The sequence below is a fragment of the Nuphar pumila genome, chromosome 15 (assembly GCF_984573655.1).
Source record: "Nuphar pumila chromosome 15, dmNupPumi1.hap1.1, whole genome shotgun sequence".
NCBI classification, from domain to species: Eukaryota; Viridiplantae; Streptophyta; class Magnoliopsida; order Nymphaeales; family Nymphaeaceae; genus Nuphar; species Nuphar pumila.
This window is the reverse complement of record NC_143263.1, coordinates 14837860-14848018: the sequence shown is the minus strand read 5'-3', so window position 1 is coordinate 14848018 and position 10159 is coordinate 14837860.

The window sequence follows — 10159 nt, the reverse complement described above, 5'->3', positions numbered from 1 at the left end:
TTTTTTAAAGAGAGTATTTATTGTCAGCTATATCAAAGTTAATAACGATGACATTTATCGTCAGTTTTCTTAATATATTTGATGGCATTTATCGTCGGTTATTTGAACACATATGACTTTTTAATATATATATATATATGACAATAATTATTGTCGAATTTAATCTATACTCGATGATATTTATCATCGACTGAAAATAATACAGGCACTGATATTTATCATCGAATATTTTTGACATATATGTTTTTAATATAAATACAACAATAATTATCGTTACCTTTAAGAGAGAACCGATGATAAATATTGTTGACTTTATTTAGTACATGCGATGATATTTATCATATGTTTTAATTAGTATAGCGGACGATAAATATCGTTGCCTTTAATTACTATTATCGATGACATTAATCTAGAGCTAACTATTTTATATTGACTATATCATATCATTGAATTTATTTTTAGATACACATCGATATATAAATATCATAAAAAATAGTAATATAAACAATCGTAAAAAGCCAACGACGTAGGCAATGATATTTATCATTGTTTATGTTATTGGCTACCATAAATCATATATTGATGACAATAAATATAGGGCAATGACCAATTTTCTTGTAGTGTAACCTAATTAAGTAACCTAGATAATTTAGGAGAATAAATAATCTGACACATGTAGATCATCTTGAAAGTTGGGGAGGGGCACCTTGGGGACATCCCACACTATGGAGAGTCCTACTTTAATTCCATAAATTCATAATTAATTAAAATTCTTTAACTAGATAATAATTATAACTATTAACTACTTCAAAAAATTTTATGGAGATTCCAAATAAAATAGGAGATTTTTCAAGTAGGATGAACCCACCTAGGGGGGACGTCCCACCCTATTGATTTTTCACTTAATTAAAATTAGTTTTTTATTAATTAATTAAATAATTAATCAAATTCTGATTTGGGTCAAATCTATATTTCTAAATCCAAATCCACATACCTTCTAGATCCATTTTGGATCCATACTTGCTTGTTGGATCCCAATTGATACTTAATTAGATCCAAATTCAAATCTATTTACCCTTTAAATCTAATTTTAAATTCATGTAAATTTTAATTTTAATTATTTGAAATTCTAAATTTTCATTGAATTAAATTTTAATTAAAACTAATTTCACTCATGATTGACATGTATACTAAATTAAAAATTTCAATCAACTCCAATTCAGAATTTAGACATAAAAAATAATTTTATTGATTTAATAATTATTAAAAAATTGAGGGTATTAGAGAGGGGCACACAAAATAGGGAACAAGGGGGAAATGATGAGGCTTTGTGGCTGCGTGGCTAGGGCAGCAAAAATATCAGGTTGAGAGAGAGAGGTGTGTAATTAAGGGAGAGAGATCGGGTTACAAAGAGAAGGAAAGGGAAGACCAGGGGGTGTAGGGGTCGACCTCTAGCATCCTATCAGCCTCCTACATAGAGGGAGGAGCTTTCGACTGTGCTCAGCTTTGATGCAAGTTTTGCATTGTTGCTCGACTGAGAGGGAGACGAAGAGGAGAGTGAAAAGCGGGTCAAGGTTCGGAAAATTATTCTTTGTGGCACAATAGTTGAGGTGTGGCACGATACTGACCTGAATCGGCTATTTTTTAATAAATATAAAAATAGCTTAAAATTAATTTTTAATATTATTTTAATGGTTTTAACACGTCACATTTTGATTGACACATAATATTTTTTAATTATTTTTTGGCTGATTCAGAACGATACACTTAGTATCGCCGACACACCTGAATCATTGGCCAAACAATACAGGTCCGATTCCGATACTGACAACATTGTATTTAACCGCTTGGGGGTGGGCCATACAGCAGTGTCAATCTCCTTCAGGCTCTACCACCTGAACCGGGGTTTCCCCTTGACATCTGAAAAAGTGATGCGAGATCTTGATGATTTTCCGGGATGTTTCAAAGATCTCGTGTCAAGTTGTAGACAGTATAAAGCTCGTTCAATTATGACATGAAGGACATGTACAGTTTTGCTTTAGAGAGGCAAAGATGGCAACGTCTTGAATACTTCCAGATTCCAGTAACGATGAAATCAGTCATATCTTTGAGGGTGACTCGTGAAAATGAAATTGCCAAACAGTTTGTGTTCTGAATCACCAAAAAATCCTGCACACAAGTCAAATTTTGGCTATTTAAATGTCAATCTTCACTAAACAAATTAATGATATAGATCACATCTGTGAAGTTTGATTTGATCGAAACAACTTGGATCAATGAAATCCCAAGAAGAGTATGAAGATAGGGATGACATAGGAGATGGGTGGAACTGATTTTGCAAGAATAGATCGAGTTTGGACAAATTATTATTCATCAGCTGAAGTCATGACTGTTGGCATCAAATTTAACAAGCAGGGTGGAAGACGGAAGATGGTGAATGAAGATTATTTGCAAACCTTTGAATGGGCAAAAATCTGTTTTTACCTAGATTGCTTCAAGTTTAAATCTATATATGTTGCACAGAACACCCCCAGCATAGGCCCCCATGGGTGGGGGTTCTACCATGAGAGTTTTACACCGCTGGCATGATGGCCATGGGTATGGCAGGCTGAGCCAGTGCAACTAGGTCTTTGTGTCGGGTGCGGTTTCTACATGATATAAATCTTAAAAAACCATATATGTTAGCCAGACATGAGAGGGCTGCAGATATGTTAGCAGATGCAGAGTCAGAATTCCAAATTAGTGTGGGCACATATGTGTGTTTGCAAGTGCAAGCACAAGTGTGTTTATAAATAAATAAATATAGTAATGATAGGGTGCTCCCGGAGTACCTACTCCCACATAATAAATAAATAAAGTGTGTTTATAAATAAATAAATATAGTAATGAGCTCGTGGAGCACGTATCCCTGTGTGGGTTGCATCACTTAGCATCAGAATCTGGTGCGGTTGCAAAGACTTAGGTACCCTTTCCTGCTATGCTCGCCATGAAACGACAGTCACTCGTTACATGGATAATACCAAGCCAATAATATTACACAAGGGGAGAAGCTACGCCTGGCCACATAAATTGTATTCTGGTAAACAATTCACGTTGATCAGCTTTAGCAATGGTGGCTGGGTCCTTATGTCTCCTTATGAATATGTCATTCTGTTAGAGCCAGATTTGGCGCCATATTATAATGACAGAGAAACACAAAGCAAAAAACATGTCTATCCCTAATGATGAATGTGTGAAGCAAGGAAATCGTCCACATTTGCGGTCTTTTGCGTACTATATACATGTCAGAAACAATCTTTCACAAACACAAACTCCCATCCTTGCTTTGGAAAAGTACACAAGCAACCCCCAAGGCCACCCATGTAGACCATATTTTTGCTTGCAAATCAATACCCACGGCTTATCAAGTGTGGTGGTGACCATTCAAAGCCATTTTATAAGCAAGGATTTGTTTCACCTCCTCACCTCAAGGATGCTCACCCACTTAGTGCTAGTAATGGTTTTCCACAAAACAAAGTCCATCCTTACCTTTTGGTTCTTGCCAGACCAAATGAAAGTTTGGAATGTTCTATTGATCCACTTTATCATCTTGCTCCTGATTTGAAAGATTTGTAAAAAGTCCAAAATGAAGCTTACAAGCACGTACTTTACTAAGGTGTGAAACCAACCCATTTGTTCATTTTTGCTAGCACTTTTTCCTCAACTTCCTTTCAAAACCGATCTCTTGTGGCCCCATTGTGTAGTGGAAGACCAAGATATTTTAGGGGCAAGCTTTCAATAATGCATCCAAATAGGGTGGAGGCCAAGGTTGTCGTATGCTCGACATCATTGAATCACATGTGGTTGGATTTGAGGCCATTGATGTTTTAACCAGAGAGCTCCGAAAAAATACGCGGCAACACCCGCAGATTGGCGATGTTATCTTCGATAGCACAACAAAAAATAAGGATGTCATCAACAAATAGGATGTGAGAAAAAATTTGGAATTCCGGTAAGTCCACTCCATGGAACATGCCTATAGTTGATTGAATCATGCAAGAGCTTCCATGACGATAATGAAAAGCAGATGTGAGTGAGTCACCTTGTTGAAGCCCTCTATGAAGGTTAAAGAACGTACCTCACATATCGTTGAAGGTGATCTTGGATGAGATACAAAGGAGTTATTTCAACCAGCTTCTCCCAAAATTCATTTTCTCCATGCAAGCTATATATAAAAAAAATGCCATCTCACCATATCAAAAGCCTTGGTGACGCCCAATTTGAGCAAAAACGCCTTCTCTCGAGATGAGTGAATTGTATGTACAACTTCATGAGCAATGATAAAACCCTCATGAAACTTCCAACCCCTAATGAAATGGAATTGATTTTTGGATATGAGCTTTTTGCACCATTTGTTAGTGTAAAGGCCAGCGCCTTGGAGATGACTAATGCCTTGAGGAAGTTCATCATCTCATATGATGCCAAACATGTAGCAACTGAATATTTCAAAGCTTAAATGTAGTATTTTTTGATGTTCCATATCTTACCAAACAAGCATAGAAATACCAAGCAACGATTTTATTTTTCTCCTATAATAAAACACATGCAAAGCAACAATACTTTAATTATTTCACTACTAAACGGTCCCTTGGCAACGGTGGCACTATCTTTGCCAGCTTTTCTAACATTACAATAGAGGCACTGTATATACATTAAATGAATGTAATACAGAGCAAGCAGGCAGAGCCAGCGCAGCATGGTCCTAATCCCGTGGGAGGTTTTTCGATGTAAACATCCAAAGAAATACAGTAGACCCTTGTCATTTTATTCTCTTCTAGAAATCACTGACATGACATGATAAAGTAGATTTTTGGTTTTCTACTTTTACGACTTTTTTCCTTTCATGAAAAGCTGAGGCGCAGAAAGACAAGCACGATGGATTTAATAAGAATCGCTCCTTGAAAATAACAAAATGTTGTTTTTTATCAACCATTTTTTTAATAGCCAAAAATTCCTGCACATAAGCAGGATTTTAGTGATTTAAATGTCTGACTAAATAAAAGAGGTAGAGAATATCTATGGAGTCCGATTTAATCAAAATAACTTGCATTCATAAAATCTCAGATAGGGATGACATGGGGTTGAGTGAAACTGATCTTGACAATGGCAACACAAATGGGGGGCTCTCTTTCCTTGCAGGAAGGGATTCCCAAAACCAATGGAGACCCCCTCCCCTCAGCGGAATCATTACCCATTTTTTTTTTTTATGAAAGGCAAGCTGGGGTTAGGCAGACTCCTACCAGAACAACAGCCCCCCCATGTAGCAAAAAGATTCAATCTTGGGACATAGGACCCTGTTTACCACATGGGATACCACCTCCCTGGTAGAAACATTACCCATTGATGTGAAGGTGGGGGAATCTAATTAGCTTTATGCAGACCCCTCATTCCGTGGTTAGGGATTGTACTGGACCAGGGCCGAGGCAGGGGACAAGGTCTTCACCCCCCGTCTCAAAATTTTGCCCTCTATCACCACACAGGTTTTGATTTTAACTTTCATCCCTGCCTCCATATCAAAATTCTGACCACCACCACCCCCCTCCCCCCCCCCCCCCCATCTCTGCACCAGTTTTGATTTTAACCTCCATCCATGTTTCATGTCCTCCATCTTCAATTCAAATGGGGCAAGGTGGTATGGGGCCCCGGTTTCTCTCGATCCTCTGTCATCCCTAAAGAATAAGAGAAAGGTTTACTAATAGAGATCGGGGACAGGTCGGAGCGAGGTGGAGGAAAACGTAAGTCTATCCCCGCCTCTGTCTTGCACGGGTTTTAATTTTAACCTCCATCCTCGCCTTCATCCCCGTCTCATGTCCTCCATCACCTGTCCAAACAGGATGAGGCAGAGCAGAGCCCCATTTTCCCCTGGTCCACTGTCATCCCTATTTGTGATACACAAAAGCATACTTAGTGCTAGAAAACCTGCCTTGACTCGAGTCACATTGAGTCTTACCCTGAGTAATCACACTTTTGGTGTAAGTTAAACTTGATCAATCTGATCCAATAAATGTTTTTAGCATAGTTCATTTATTAAAATCACACTTTTGATCCAACTGTTTGACGTAAACTTTCTTTCAAATATTAAATTTCTGTGTATTGTTTATTTTTTATAATGCGGAACCTCACCGAAGCAAGAAAAACCCCAAAGAGGCACCACCCTGCCTTAGGTGACCCACCTATGAAAGCTACAGACACACCTATGTCCCAGAGTGATTTGATCTGATGCCTTCATCTCAGCACCCTCACAACTACGGCGCTGGCCATGTGGGCAGTGGTAAAAATTCTGTGCACGATCAACCATTGTTTTTTGCAGCTCTTAAAAAATAATGCTTATACAATGCAAACAATCAATCTAAAGCATGTTTTAACTAAATCCCAATCACCATCACCATTACGAGCCCAACTCTCATCTTCTCTAGAATTTCAACCGATGTCAAAACCTTTGAGCTTCCAAGCATAAACAGCACTTCCACCAACTAGAAACCAGCTAATAATGCCACCACAACACCTGTCTTCTCAGCAGGACAACATCAACATATTCTGCCAAAGAAACTCCAACCTTCCCAACCATCTCCATCTTTAATACCGAACCCATCCCCATGCACCAAACCAAACAGTTTTAAACTAAACGCAACCCATCATCTCCCCTGCCTGTTGAACTCAAACAAGTTGGGGTTCCCGCCAGTTCATCCCCGAGCCACAACTCTCCTTGAATCCTATGGTGGTGGTGCTGGTGGTGGTGGAAGTGATGGTGGTGGCTGACCAAGAAGATGATTGGTGTGGGTGGTCCCTGGTAAGAGATGGTCAGGTGGGTAATAAGAGAAAATTTTAATGAGGGTAAAATTAGTATATTTAAGAATTCATTAACTATGGTTAAAGTGGGATAATTACTATGAGTATGAATTTGAATAGCTAAAGATAAAACTAGGTGTGCTTTTGAATTACAAGGATTTTTAAGGATGAATCTGAATCATAAAAAGTATTCACACATGCTTAATTAACCTATTAAAAGTAATAAAATTTAACCATGGTTTTATTATATAAACAATTTATATCATAAATTTTCATTTTCACCAATTTTTATATTTTCTTCACGGGGATTTTCCGCGTGATGTAGATGGTTGTGTGGACTGGGGAGGGAGTTCTTGATAGGGCTACGATAACACGCGATTCAGATGTCATAGCACTTTTTTTTTCTTTGCTAACAAAACATGCATTGGTCTTAGGCTGCTTGGCATGCACGATACGCAAGGCAAAGTGACACATCATGTAGCTGCTAAATGCTAAATGCTAACTGCCATCCACATGGCATTTAAGGTGGACTATTATTTAATCTAGAAAAGTTTATACCGTTGGTTTTTAGTATATTGTAAAATTTTATTTATGCATAAAACAATTTTGAACCATTACTAAGTTTTCAACCAGGAATATTACATCCATAAGGTCAGATTTACAAAAAAACGCATGTATTTGATATATGAAAGGGGTTTGGATGGTTTGTATCTTCCTTGCATTGGATGAATTCTCTTTTCTCTCTCTCCTTTTATATATATATATATATATATATATATATATATATATATATATATATATATATATAAAACCATGCTGAATACATGAGATCAACTAATCTTTCTTTATGAGTTTTAGTTAGAGAGTTCCTTACCCATGAGGACAACAAATGATATATATATATATATATATATATATATATATATATATATATATATAGCATTTGTTGTTCTCATGAGTAAAGAACTTCCTAATTGAAACTCATATTGTTATCAAGCTTATGAATATGTCATTTCATATTTTTAGCATATTAGTCACATTGATATTATGTATCGAAGAATATGATTTCTTATCATACTGCATGACGTATAAGTTTGCTTACATGTATGAAAGAGTTTGACCCCGTTGTTATGGGATGCAGGTAATGAAGAAGCAGTCTCAGAGCTCGATGCGTGGTGGGGTCCTAATTCAAACCTTTCTAACTACGTTCTCGTTCTCGCAACCAACTATCAATTGTCTCATTTTAATGAAATATTTTATTAAATCTTTAATGATGTATAAACTTTGATTTATCTACGATGCATGAAATGATTTTTTATTTCTTATAGTTGGAACTCTGATTCAAGTATCTTTCTCATTTCTATAACCCGCTGGAATCGTCCAACTTTTCAAAACCCAAATTATTTTCGTTGTATTGTTTCAAAAAATAAAAATGTAGGATTAAAATTCTATATTTTTAAGTTAAAATTTTTGGGACGTTACAGCATTGATATCAGAGCAAGGTTAGAAAAATTGGTTCAAGCTTCACCGACATCAGCAATTGCATTGTAAGTTCATTATATGTCAAATAATTGTGACTTTATTGCTAAAGAACTCAATAGCTTGTTTATGTAAGATATTATGGGAAGACAAGTGCCATGAATATGCATTTTTCTCTTTATTTGAATTTAAAAAATAAATATATATAAATTGCATGTCTATTGTTTTCTTCTTGAAAGATGAAAAAAAGGTTGTTGTGATTAAAATGCTTTAGGCATGCATTTGAATGGATTGTTTTGAATTCATTTGTTCTGGTGAATGTGTGTGGTGAACCTACAATTCGTTTCTAATTACTATTAAAAAAATTCTAGGTGATTCAATATTCATATACGTGTTCCAAAGCTATAATTTTTTATTTGTTTTCAATATGCATATATGTATTATAATGTTGTCAAAAAGTTTTTAGAGTGATTCAATAAGAAAAAAAATTGTAGAGTTTTTAATATGCATATATATGTTCTAATGCTGTCAAAAAAATTATGTAGTATTTTTAATATGCACATATATATTCTAATACTATAAAAAAAATTAGAGTTTCTAATATGCATATATATGTTTTAATATTGTTAAAAAAATTCTATAGTATTTCTAATATGTATATATATGTTCTAATGCAGTTAAAAAAAATCCGTAGAGTTTCTAATATGCATATATTTGTTCTAATGTTGTCAAAAAAATTCAGTAGTGTTTCTAATATGTATATATATGTTCTAAAGCTGTCATAAAATTCTTTTAGTGTTTCTAATATGCATATATATATTTCAATACTGTAAAAAGAATTATGTAGAGTTTCTAATATGCATATATATGTTCTAATGCTATCTAATAAAATTTATAGTATTTCTAATATGAATATATATGTTTTAATATTGTCAAAAAAATTTGTTGAGTTTCTAATGTATATATATATATATATATATATATATATATATATATATATATATATATATATATATATATATATATATATATATATGTCCTAATGTTGTAAAAAAAATCTATAGTGTTTCAATACACTTATATGTATCTTATTGCTATCAAAATTTATTTTTAGTGTTTCAATGCATAGATATATATACTATGCTGTCAAAAAAAAATTGTAGTATTTCAATATACATATATGAGTTTTATTGCAGTAAAAAAAAAATCTATAGGATTTTAATACACTTATATGTATTCTATGTTGTAAAAAAAAAATAGTGTTTCTAATATGCATATATATATATATATATATATTCTAATGCTATCAAAAAAAAATTATATAGTTTCTAATATGCATATATGTGTTCTAATATTGTCAAAAAAAATTTATAGTATTTCTAATATGCATATATATGTTTTAATGCTGTCAAAAAAATTCTACAGAGCTTCTAATATCCATATATATGTTTTAATACTATAAAAAAATTAGTTGCATATATATATATATATATATATGTGTGTGTGTGTGTGTGTGTGTGTGTGTGTGTGTACTAATACTGTAAAAAAATTATTTGTAGAGTTTTTAATATACATATATATATTCTAATACTATCAAAAAAATTTGTAGTGTTTCTAATATGCATATATATGTCATAATGCTATAAAAAAAATCTATAGAGTTTCTAATATGCATATATATGTTCTAATGCTGTAAAAAAATTATAATGTTTAAATATACTTATATATATCATATTGCTATCAAAAAAAAATTGTAGTGTTTCAATGCATAGTTATGTATACTATGCTATCAAAAAAAAAATTTAGTGTTTAAATATGCATATATGAGTTTTATTACTATAAAAAAAATTAT